Genomic DNA, 13,407 nt, shown 5'->3' with positions numbered 1-13,407 from the left:
TTTCACAATTAAATGTCATATTATCTCTGCTCTAAAATAAACTTGCCAAGAGTGTGGCCATACAAAGAAGTGAAACTGGAGGATCATGATGTTTTCTAAAGAACCCACAAACAATTCTTTCTGACACACACAGTAACGTTATATGAATGGCATACATAACCCGGTCCACAAGGCATTCTTTTCACATTGTATGTGGGACCAAACTCAACCCTGAGTCACATCTAACACACATCCTTGCCTATACAAATGTATGCTTCTCTGTCATCTGGTGACCAGATCAATATGGCCTAGATGCCACTAGCCCATGAACCCTTCTTCTTTCACCAAATACTCTGTTATAACCTGGAACTACAATTGGCAGCATTCTAAACCTCATCTTTCTATCCCTTCTCCTCTAGAATGGATAAATATCTCCACTCAACTCTCTCATACATTCCATTTATCACCCTTCAAATTGTCCAGCCCCATGTCATTTACCTTTTGGAGTTGCTCTTTTATGTCTGGCCCTCTGAAATAACATGTGAAAGAACCAAGCCCTTTCCCCATTCAATTATTGGGCAAACTTAATTTCTCTGCCTTCACCAGTCAGTTTCTGTCTAGTTTTTGATTTAGTGCTAGCTGCTAGCCCAAGCACCACGGGTTAACCTAACCAACTTCTCAATCCTGTATCCAACTCATGCTTTGTGGTCTTCTGTACCGTATTCCTTGGTTCACATTTTCATTTTTGTTTAAGAGCTAATAGATCCCCAGTTTAAGTGCAAAGGGCAACCTCCCCTCTAGGCCCAAGATCAGAACTTGGGCATATTGGGCAAGAAGTTACAGACCTACACTTGCCGGTGTCATCAAGGAGAGACATTAACACTGCCTGCTTTCCTTGTCTGTCCAGCTTTATGGAAGAGTGTTTTAAATGAGCATATCCTACTGGGATAGGGAGTGTAAAATAAAATGCTGTGTCATTAACTAGACACACGACATTGTGTTCCTCTGTATGAAACTGCCTCACTTTAATTTTAGCTTATTGCTGAGAAAAGCCAAGGTTTACTCCCCACTGGGGCTGTATTCCTTTGAAGCACTGTCTTTCAGCTCCTTGTGATTGACACGTCCCTTGGTATTCGCCTCATGCTGCCAGCCTCCAAGTTTGTTTATGCCACCACCCCTGGGTCCCCCGCCCGTTCATTATTTCCTTGAGTAGATTTATTAAACAGTACAGTGCAGTATATTACCTTTCTATAGTTCCCCCCGCCCCCGGCCTTATTACCTTCAATTGCTTCTCATTTCATTGCTTTTGTAGCATTATATCCTAGCCTTAATGCTATTTTAATAGAGTTCTTGTATCTAATTTCCTCGTCATTAAGTTATTGCTGTCTAACTCGTTGAAGCTGTTGTCTGATGTTTCCCATTGGGGGCATCAACAAAATGTCTCTGGAATCAGTGTGCAAAGCAGGAAACGAAAGAGACAGAGCTGTCCAGTCCCTGGCTTTTTGTCTACTAGAATTGTACCCATCCCTGGGCTTCTCCAGTCTTTGGAACTTGCCTCCCTCTTTCTCTCCCGGACTTCTGGCCCAGCCCAAGGCATCAGTCACTGTTTCAGCAGTAGGAGCACAGAGATCTTCGTTATAGCTAATTGCCTACCTACAGCTTGCTCCTTTGTACAAGGATCTGTCAATTGGCAGTCTAATGCCAGCAACACTGTCATTAGCAGAGTGTTGCTGGCATTAGACCTTCTTTTTAAAGCCATGCACAAGGAAATGTTAGAATAAAGCAGCACCTCTTATTCGGCAGTGACAATGCAGTCACTCTGGCTAATCCAACATGGAAAAGCAAGTAGCTTCTTCCAAGGTTTGGTCAACACAGGCAGATCTTGCTGTTGGTGAGAGGGGGCTGGTGAGAACCCCACTTGCCTTAACTTGCTAGGACCAGGGCTACAAGCACAGGGCACATATGGTTCCTTGTGTAGCATCTTTTTCACAAAAATGCACATGGCATATGAGGGAAGCACTCCACCGTCTGTAAAGTAGTTGCAGCTGTTTCCCCCAGAACAAAGTTCCTTAAAGACTGAGATCTGTTGCATTTATCCGGTGTGGGGAACATCCCAGTGGCCATTCTACCTTGACCTACATGCATTCATTGGAGTGTTTCTAGAGACTCCTGCATGTACAGGTACACGCATAAAGAGCCATCTATGTTCCAGTGCAAATGGGGAGGAAGGCAGGGCCGGCTATTGCCATGTTGTGCTCACAACCCTCCTGAATGTGCAAAGAATTCCTATAATGGCCCACTGAGGCAACCAGCTGGAGCCCACCAAACTACTTCACCCTGGGTTGCTTTCACATGACCTGCTTTCTCTGAGGTTCACATTGCTTGCTCACTCTAAAGCCTTGGAGAATCTCATACCTTGGGTGATGCCACTGCCAAATTGTTATTTTCCAGTGTTTTCCTCACCATCCTCCTGTTTTTAGAAAGACTTGGACTGTGGTTTATAGTTTTGTCCTTGCTGTCAAGACAACCACAGCACCAGTTTGTCCAGCATGGGCTGGCAAATCATGAGCCACTCACCTGGCTGTACTGCCCAACAGTAAACCATGTAAGACAGACTGTGCTGAAACTGGAGTTTCCTGGGGACAGGACAACTCCTCAAAACACTTGATTCTTCTCACTAAACACAAATCTGGTTTAAATATAATTTAATGTCTTTACGCTCTCCCTCTCTCCATTCCCTAGGGCTACTGCATAATGCTTTATTCCACTAGTAGTTCTTTCTGCTGAGTGTTTGTTTTGGAGAGCTGTCTTTGGGCAATTCCATCTGACTACAGTGCTGTGGGATAACTAGGGTGGAAATTGTGTATCTTTCTCTGTTTCTTCAATGCTAGCTGGGAGGAAGAGATTTTTACTAGGGTGCAAAACAGAGGCAGAGTTGCACTGAGCTGCTGATTGCCTTCAAGCTGCTTGGCTATGAAGAGCAGAATTGTGCTAATTTCAATATTTTTTGTATTTTTCTTTTATCTTTCTTTCTTTCTTTTCTCCCTCCATTCCTCTTTTTCTAAGCTACATTTTTAAAAAACTGAGAACAAAAGCAGCATTCACCAACCTGGCTGGGGCATGCTGGGATCTGTAGTCCACCACATTTGGTGGGCACCAGAACAGGGACAGATAGACTCTTTAAGACAACCAGGCTGTATTCCCAAGAACGCTTCCAAAAAAAAAGTAGGACTTACTTCTGAATATGCATGACTAACAAGGCAATCCTATTCCTGTTTAGAAAGAAAAAGGCTCTCCAATTCCCAGCATTCCAAACTAGCACTATATCCGCTATTTCCCTCAATTACCAACGAAGCACCTCTCAGTCATCCACATACACACGAGAGTGCCTTTATCTTACAGTCATGCTCCTATTTACTCAGTTACCGCATCCATGCCTGTGAGGAGAATCCTTGCTGGAGCACAAAAAGTCTTTGCCAACTCTGTTCCCAGTTGGATTGGGGTTGAGCATCACGCAGGCACTTGCACTGCGACATTGTAGAGAGTGAGATTCATGGTGGAAGGAGGCTGGCTATTGCACTGTCATGTGGGCGCTGATGTATTCATTTCAAGCATTTTTACCTTGCCTATCAGCCAAAAAGTTTCTCAGAGCCGCTTACAGACATGCACACGCACACATACATATATCCTAAGGTACTTTTTGCCCTGGGGCTCATGATCCGAAAGGAACAGCATAAAGAGGAAAAGGACAGTAGAGGAAGGAGGCAAAAAGCAAACTAGGGAACCAGTTCTTAAAGTTACGGAGTTGTTTTTATACCAAACAGCAGGGCTGAAACCGTTCAGGGAGGTGAGCAGCCAAAGCCAATGTCTCTCAGCGAAGCCTGTGTCTCTCCTCTCTTCTGCCTCTGCTTTGCAGCCTGGTATAATGGCTGCTGCTGGGGGGGTAGAGTTGGGAATGCGCTACACAAGGAAAAGAAAAGTTAATTGGATTGCAGCCACCTGTCTTCAGTTTCATGCTGTTGAAATCACCCTGCCTAGAGGGGAGGAGAAACTCTGCCATTTACCCACAGGATCCTTGTTGCTGAGGAACACAGGCCAAGGTGGCTCTTTTCCCCCTTGTGAGTTCGCCAGTCACTTGCTGGGTGATTTGCCCGGTCACCTTTGCAGCATGCCGAGGTCCATGCCATCCAAATTCAGTGGAGTGAGTGGCTGGTTTGGAAAACCTGCCCTGCCGCCATGGAGTTTCTCAGGTTCAGATGACATGGCAATCCCTGCACTGTGAGGGTGTCTAGGTGAATCATGCACCCACGGGGAGCACTGCAGCTTCTTTCCCTGGTGATCCTGCAAACCTGGTTGCTGTATCATGACACAACATCACCCCCAGGGGAGACCGCATGCTTCTGTGTGGGAGGGACCAGGAATGATGACAGAGATTCCAGTAAGCCAACAGTTATCAAAGGTGTAAAGGTTTGTGAGCAAGATAGACTGATATCGTGTACCCTAGAGAGGCACCCAGGGTTTGTTCAAAATTCTCCTGGGGATACTTGGAGCCCAGCCTTAATATTTTGCCTTTTTCCAAAGCAGCAGGTGCCTGTGTGCTGAAAAAAGAGTCATAATTAGAAGTCAAAGGCTTCCTTGGGCTCCCAGAACTAGTTTTGAAGTTCTCTGGATACTGGCCTAGGAGTTTAGACAAGCCCTTTGGTAGTTTGAGACCCAGAAACTTCAATGTGTTCTTCATGACAAGCTCACTTCTGTCAAGAGCCACGGGAAAGCAGAGGACCCCCTTCTGCTTCCCCTGAGCTGCCTGTCTTGTCCTACAAATCTTTCATCTCCTGCTTGTTGCCAGGCTGAGTTGCTGCCACTTCCCCTTCATTATGCAGTTCTTGCATTAGGAATCCAATAAATGAACTCTCTGCAACAGTAGGAGCTCTCCATCTGTAGCTACTGATATCAGCATAAGAAATGCCTGGACAGAGGTCCATTCAATCGACCAGTCAGTTTCCAGTCCGAAGACCCCAAGAAGCTCGCATGCACCACATGGAGCTGCTTGTCTGGGGCAGCGGCAGATGGGGGCAATTGCCTCTCCTCTGCCTGCCGGAGCCCGTGCAGCCAGGCTGCCCGAGATGCCAGCACAGGTGTGCCCCTCGCCCCAGGCGCTGCTGCCCCGCTCAGGCTTCTGCCAGGCACTCCAAAGCCTGGCCAAGCAGCCCAAGTGCTGCACCACCATCCCTAGCGCCCAGTCAACCTGGCTGTGAAGCAGCAGTGCTGGGCCAGTTTCTCTGCCGACTGAAGTGCAGCAGGTGCCAGACTTCAAGCAGAAGAGGAAGTGAATGGGCAGGAGCTGCTCCCTGGCCAGATACTCCATGCTTATCAGCGTCTGGCTGGGCCAGCAGCCAGAACACTTGACCAGGCTACAGCTGCCCAGATTATGGCCAGAGCACAAGGGGAGATCCCTCGTACCAACCTCTCCTGCTTCTCACCTGCCCGAGTGTTGTGAGACACAGCTGTGTCTTGTGGCACCTTGCTGATTCTCCCAATACTTTGCAACAAGCTTGGCAAACTCTAGCTGTTGCAAGATGTGCAATGGCATCTCTGTGATGCTGGGGTTCCAGTGAGACAGGTGAGTAGGAACAGCTGGTGGCACATGTGGAGAAAGGTAGTGAACTGTGGTGAGGGGAGAAATGGCTTGGGTCAGCCCTGGATGTGAGAGCCCCCCTGTCTCCAACAGCTGAAAAGAGACTCTGAATACAGAAGTTTCATTCAGGCACCTAGGCCATCTCATTTTAACATGCCCAGTATTTTGTTGAATTTGTTTTTAGCTGCTTAAATTATTTGAAAGTTTGGCTCCTGATTTTTTTATGTTATGCTTTATAACATAAAATTTTGTGAGCTGTGAATTGCCCAGAGAGCCTTGGCAGCTGGGCAATATAGAAATTGAACAATAGAATGGCTAATAGCCACTGGTGAGTACGACTTGCCATAAAATGCAGAGTGCGATGCTCCTGCTTGCATTCTTTTGCCATTCCAATTTTTCTCTTTATTAACTCCAATCATTTGTCAGCATTCCTTGGCTAATGAGCACGCTGTCTGCACATTGGCATTTTTTTTGCAGTGGGGCATCTCCTTTTGAGGTTTTCATAGGGATGCTGCACATCCACAAACTCTGGCATAATTTCAAGCCTGCTGATGCCTCTCTCTTATGTGAAGACAGGAAAACAGAGAGCCTAATAGGCATATGTCCCATGAATATGAGGTTCTCTACAGAAGGCATTGCTTGTGTGCCTTTCATTGGCTACTCAGGAGAGAACCTTTTTAATGAATGCACCTTCTAGTCAATAATACTGGGGTTGCTTCTGAATGTGGGAAATGCAAAAGTGACTGAATCACTGTTTGCAAGGAGGCTGGGAAGCCACAAGATCTGGCATGCTATGCTTAGAGAGGAGAGCATGACGGAGCAGCTGCTGACACATAGCCTTGCCATAACCTCCCTTCTCTCGCTGCCTCTGCATGCTGCATGTGCTGCTGCTCTTCCAAGTGCCATGTCACTTGGCAGGACAATTCAAGAGCCACCTCTCCCCTTGTCTTTCTCACAGTAGCATCTCGTCTATCCTCAGGGCCCTGCCCTGCAAGCAACTTCCAGCAGACGTTTAGCATGGCAAGAAATGCAGGAGGACTTCATTCAGCAGCCACTGAGAGGTGCTGAACTGCAACCTGGTCAGAAGAGCTGCAGTGCAGAGAAAGTTGGCAGAGGAGATGGTGATTACAACAGGGGCCCAAGGGAACTGTTTCACATACCCGTTTGCACTGGTAATAGCTAAAATGTGGTCAGTGAAGAAAATGAGACACTCCTATGCACTAGGGACACTGCACACAAAACAGAATGAGGAGAGGAGAGGCTGCAGAAGAGATATGGGACAAATCTGTGTCACACATTTAAGTCAATTTGAAATAGCTTAACTTGTTTGTGGCTTCCCCCAAAGAACCCTGAACATAGTAGGAGTTCTGAGCTTCCTCTCTAGAATTACATTCCCAGTGTTCCCAATATGAGACACCTAGGATAGGGAGATGAAACTAGTTGGCATTTTTGCACGTAGAAGACTTGCTTTCTACTTTCACAATCAGGAAATTCTCTCAGTGTAAAAAATAACAGAAAAACTGGTCCAAGTACATGATCTTACTCTTTCTCTAGACATTTCAAGGAGGGAGAGAGATGGTGGTCTGGTTCACATATCATGATAAGCCACCCTTTGAACCAGACACTGTAGGCTGGTCATTCACTTGCTAATCCACAGTGGTGCAGCAGACATCAGATTCTCTGAGGATTGTTGTGGCTTGTTTCCAGTGCACTCCTCTCACCTGCTACTTGCACATGTGGCATAACAACTCTATACTCCTCCTGTGATGGGATTTTCTCGCTGCCCCTGCTTCTTTCCTTGTGCATTGGCATACATATGCCATGTTTTCAGCTGTGTGTTAGAGAGAGAGAGAGAGAGAGAGAGAGAGAGAGAGAGAGAGAGAGAGAGAGAGAGAATAAATGGTGGTAGAGTATTACCTTATTGTTTAGAATGGATGGTTTATTTATTTTCTTTAACACTTAAAAAAATGATTGATCGATTCTGGCAGCTCATCCCACTTACTAGTATAGCTATATGTCTATGCACAAGGGAATTGCCTCTAGGCAAGCATGTACTCTCCCAGTTCAGAATCAGGGGAGACTGAAGCTACATTACATACCGACATCCATTCCCCTGCCATGTGGAATGATTGTGGGAACTGGGCTCTCTTCTCCCAAAATATAGCACTCCAAGCAGACTCTGAATCTGAACTGGAAAAAGAGGCAAAATGTGAATGCTTGGCTGAATTCCAAGGCCAACAAGCTAAGAGAATACCAGGCCATCTCTGGTTCAGGAAGTGACACAGTGTCAAAAGAAGGGTCAGAGGAGTGTGGCTTTATCATCCCAGTGGTTTGACATCAAGTCAAACCAGAAGACCCATACAGTAATGTCCAGCAATCCTGCTTTCTGGTCCATAAGACACATGAACCTCCCTGAGGGTGGAACCAACTCCATTTGGTGGGGAAGAGTGAAGGGGAATTCGCTTTGGAATAAACTCTCTGAAATGATCAGTACTAACTATACAATTAGAGGGATCATTAATTTGATGGATGGTTCTTGTTAAAGACCTTTATATTACTCTGTATCTCAAAGCCAGCCTTGGCTGACCAGCTTAACTTAATAAAAGACTGTAATTAAAAGCCTTTCACCTTGCTCTGCAGAGAAGGGAAAATGAGAGAAGTCGGGGAAGAGGGGCTTGCTGTTAGGGGCCATGGCTAACATAGGCAGCCAGAGACAAGGCAAAACAAGAGAACAGAGGCACCAGGGCAAGAGAACTTCAGGAAAGACAAAGTCTAAAAGTAAATGGAGAGTCCAAATTGTAGTCATGGTACAGGCTGAGGTCAGGAACCACAAGAATGCAGGAGAGCAGAACAAGGATGTGGTCAGGAACAAGCCAAGTGTTGAGAACCAGGACGACAAACAACAGTTCAGATACCTTGTATACGATAAAACAATGAGAGACACAGCAAGGCAGGATACATGGCAAGGCAAAATACACAGCACAGCAGGATATCAGCTAAAATAGGGAGATGTCCATGGTATGGAATTCCAGGCAATAGACTTTAGCAGATTGCCAATTATGACCTACCAGTGTTGAGAACCAGAATTGCTCCTTATTAAGCATGGATTTCAAATACTGACCATCTGGTATTGTTGGCCCTCAAAAAGAAATAAAAGGGGCCCCTACAATTACTACTGATTCATCTTTAAAACTTTGGAAATTCTTGGTGTATGAACTTTTCAGCCCTGCCTGGCAAAGGGAATCTAAGAAGCTGCACTTTTGCTAAGTCGGTTATTTGTGACACTGACTAGCAGAGGGTTGTCATGGTTCTTTCCGGTCCGTGGGACCTTTAACGTGCAAAACATGATTGGAGACTGCAGGTAGTGACATTGTACAGGATCTGGAAGAACAGAACAATTCATAAGTAATGTCCTTCCCAAATAATGAGTGTGCCTTTGAAAAGGCAAGCTTTAAAAAAATGGTTAAAATGTTCTAAACTTGCATAGGATCCTACCTTTAAAGACTCACTGAGCTTTGTGCCCCGAGGTTATGCACTGCAGCTGTATCTTCAAACGTTTCCTCTTGCCAGATTTAGAAATGTACTCCTTTAAAAATGCAGATATTCTTGCAGCAGCATCATGAGGTTCAGACTTTTAACCTCCAGAATGATCGAATCTGAAAGGTTTGGGCGAGCAAATCGGGATGGTAGTATCTTTTTTTTAAACTCAAGACAAGTCAACTTCTGATATTTTCATGCCACCTTATTCCTTTTACCTGGCAGAGATTTGATGAGAAACAGAAATACACTACAGTAGAATAATTTATTCCAAATTTTATTTACAATCCATTTAATTCTGAATCCAGATTTGAGTGTTCTTTAAGTCTGATTCAGCTTCTTGTCAAACTGGACATATTTAGGGAAATTACATTTGTCACTGGATAGTGTGCACTGGGGTCTTGAAGCTTCCTTTACATCCTACTTGTTCTTCAGGGTTTTTGAACTGATTTTGGTCATATAACTAAGATGCATTGCCAGTATAATCAGGGCTGTCCTTCTCTCCACCATAGTTCATTCCAAAACTCTGGGGTCACATGCATATGCTCCATTTGCAACCAGATCATGGTCTTTGCGGCTCCACATCTGATAGAGAGTGTGAAGAGTTTGATCTATAATTTATACAGATGTTCATCTGGGGAGTAGTTTGATGTGCTTGGAAATATTGGTGCTACCGGCTTGGAGCTCTCTCTTCTTTTAATTTGAAAGTCTTTGCATCAAGAAAGAGTATTGATGATCATATACGACAGGCAGATCAGCCTCCCTGTCCCCAGCACTGCCACACATCTTCCCCTTCCCTTTCCCTCTAAAGTAAATTCTGTTATGCCTTCCCTCAGCAGAGGTTATTTGATCAAGCAATAAAGGAGGAAGGTGTCATCGGATCATCTGCTCCATTTTCCAGCACTTCAACTTGTTCACCTCTTTGCTTCCTTCACAAACTCTCTGTCTAGCCTTTCAATAAATTATTCGCACTGCTTTCCTTTAATCCTCCAGCCAAAAGACCCACAGAACCGGAGCCCAAGCCTGCACTTGAAAACAGCCCAGTTACGCTTTCAGATTTGAGGATCTCTGGGTGTTGTTTTTGCCTGCCACTGCAGCAGAAACAGGAGCAAGCTGGTGCTAAAAGCAGCACCCTTGTGATACCCTTCAGGGATGTTAGCGGTTATCTGCCTGTGTGCGCTAAAGTCCAAGCTGAGTTTTGGGCTAGGCATGATCGCTCACTGGAATGCCAGTTGTAGAGGTACTCTATCTAGGATAACTTGAGGAGCTGCTGAAGGCACACAGAGCAAGGGAAAGTTGTTGCCTTCCTTATGGGCCTTCCAAAAGCATCTGACCAGCTGCTTGAAACTGGTATGAAGGACTAGGGAACATTTGCATTGCCTCATCTGGAGTCCAGTGGGGTCTGCACTGCAGCATTAGACAGGTCCAGGGGTGGTGCTAGGTGCCTAAAAGATCTGGGGCTCAGGGTGGGTCATGAGGCAGGGCCAATGGGTCACCAGCAGGGGAGGCCTGTGGCCAATCAGACTGGTGGTGCTGAGGTCAGACCACTGGAGGCGGAGCCAAGAGGGCAGAGGAGGCAGAGTCATCTTTGAATTCCCCACAGCTGGCAAGCAATACCACAGAAATGGAAAACTGAGGCATGTGAATTTGGAGGAGGAGTGGGGAGACTGGACAGCCACACAAAAGCACACTTCGAGCTCATGTGCTTCTGCTTCAGTAACAACTCACATTCCACAGAAAACCAAGTGGCTTCAAGTCACACAATCACACAAATGCATAATGTTGCCATTGCTAAGGACAATGTCCTATGTTGTTATCCTCAGAACCACAAAGGCAGGGTCAGATCAAGGCCATGATGGGCTCCAGAACTACTGTCTGTAGCAACCTCACTACTCTGCCTTCCATATGGAACCATCTCTCACACATACCAATATTCAATAATGTTGCAAAGACATTTTTCGCTCCACATTTTCGCTCCACGTGTGCAAATGGGGTTTTCCTGGAAGCAAAAGACTAATATCTCTTCCATGGTAGGAAACTTCAACACATGCTTCTCATTTTATAGCCCAGAGACATGAACATGTGAACATACATTTAGACACTCTTTCACACACACAAACAGGACTATCTTGTTCATTTGCAGCAACATAACAGGAAATACACATACACAGCCAAATGCTGGCCCAGGACATGATACATGTGGAGTACTGGCAAATGCTACCCATTTCTCATAGGATGATCTGGGCCATTCACTCCCACTAAATCTAACCTAACTCACAGGATTGTTGTGAGGATAAGACAGAGAGGAGGAGGAGGAGGATCATGTGTGCCACCTTGGACTCCTTGAAGGAAAAGCAGGATAGAAATGTAGGAAATAATAAATGCCTTGATTCAGTTTTCTGTCAAGCTGATTCTAGACCCTGGAATTAATGGTCTAAATTGGTGGTCATCATTACATTTTGTGCTAGTGAATTCCATAATATAACTATGTATTATGTGAATAAATACTTACTTATATCTATCCTTAATTAACTCCATTGGATGACCCCAGGTTTCCTCCTTCGTATTACTAGAAACCAGCAATATTCACTGAAGTGAGACTTTAAGCAAGATGCAGCCAAGGTTTTGGACCAGAGAACTTTTACATTTAACATTGTAAAAGTTACATACTGGGGTTGTACATACTGGTGTAGTGACAGATTTAGGAGAAGGAGAAGAACTACCCTTCAATAAATTGTGATTTTGTTTTTGAGAAATTAGACATTTCTAAGCAATGGCCAAATATATTTTTAAAAAATGCTCACTGAGTTTAATGCCCTGAGGGTAATCTCAGTAGTTATAGTTTCAGACTTCTCTCTTCCAGATTTAGAAATGTATTCCTTTTTAGAAAATAAAAAGTGGACACTTCTGCAGCATCAGTCTGAAATTCAAACTTCTGACACTTACCACTTATGAGATGTAGACAGAAAGACAGTATCTGTGCTGTCCAGGTTATGTTTAAGGGAAAATTCACCCTAAAATAAGGACCCTAAAAATGGAGCTAAAGTAGCCATGTCAGCCCAGCTTTAGCTTGGATCGTACGCACAGTTGTGCTATGCTCCTTTCCTCACATACTATATTTTCTTCGCTATCTCTGCACAGGTTGGCTTATGTGAACTGTCAGGCAGGATGTATTCACAGGGCTTGCTTGTCTGTCCTCAGAGTTACTTACTATTCTTCCAAGAAGAACTCTCACCATAATTACAGTACAGCATGTTTGACCAGTTTGGGAGCAGTATAATCTTGTAAAAACCTAGCAAAAGGAAAAAAATATCTAGGCTGGATAACTAAAGTAGGATAGGAGGATACAATCTGCTCTACTCACAGATGACACTGCGACATCCAATTTATAGGATTTTTGTAGCCGCAGTAAGCCACCACAGGGAAATTTATGCCTTTTAAATTTTATCCCACTCAGATATGTGCCTTCAGACAAATTCCCAAATGTTTTGCGTAAAGTTAGATCAAGTGAGCTTTAAAAAAGAAAGATGAATCAATACTGGCATTAAGTGAACAGTTAATGCTGACAGGGACTTATTTGTGGGACATGTCCTGGTTTTTAAAGAATAGCTTGTTATGGCCAAACTTCACAGTTCCACAGAACATTTCTTGGATGCCCAACTTTGACTGTAGATCAATAACCCTGAATTATGACCTCCTTCTCCAAGATCTGCATGTCACATACTAATATTTTAGCATATTGGGTGTTTATGGTAAAAATAATTCTAACAAATGTGATGAAAACTGCATTAACCAGAAGACATAGTGATGAGGACTTAAGTGCAAGCTGTTCCCAGGGTTCAGTGTGGGCATTAAATATTTCCACAGATACTTGTTTGGCTTCCATATGGCCTGAAGTGCCTGATGGTGCCTAATCTCTGAAGCTAAGCAGGGTCAGGCCTGGTTGAAATCTGGAAAGGTGATTTAAATGTTGTGAATTGCTCAGAGAGCTTTGGCTATGGGCAGTCTAGAATTGTGGTGGTGGTGGTGGTGGTGATGATGATTTGTTGTGAGAAACCTGTAGGGCCTCCGTGATGGTATGAGATCAGCAGCCACAAGGAACTGTGAACTATGGAGCGCTTACATCCATATACGCCCGCCTGCCCCCTGAGATCTGCGGGAGAGGCCCTTCTCCGGGAACCCTCCGTGAAGGAAATTAGGAGGGTAGGTACTCGGAGGAGGGCTTTCTCTGTGGTGGCGCCCAATCTATGGAATGC

Source organism: Varanus komodoensis, unplaced genomic scaffold (genome assembly GCF_004798865.1).
Source record: "Varanus komodoensis strain SLA01 unplaced genomic scaffold, ASM479886v1 scaffold6_2, whole genome shotgun sequence".
In the NCBI taxonomy this organism is placed as follows: Eukaryota; Metazoa; Chordata; class Lepidosauria; order Squamata; family Varanidae; genus Varanus; species Varanus komodoensis.
This window is presented reverse-complemented; position numbering follows the sequence as displayed.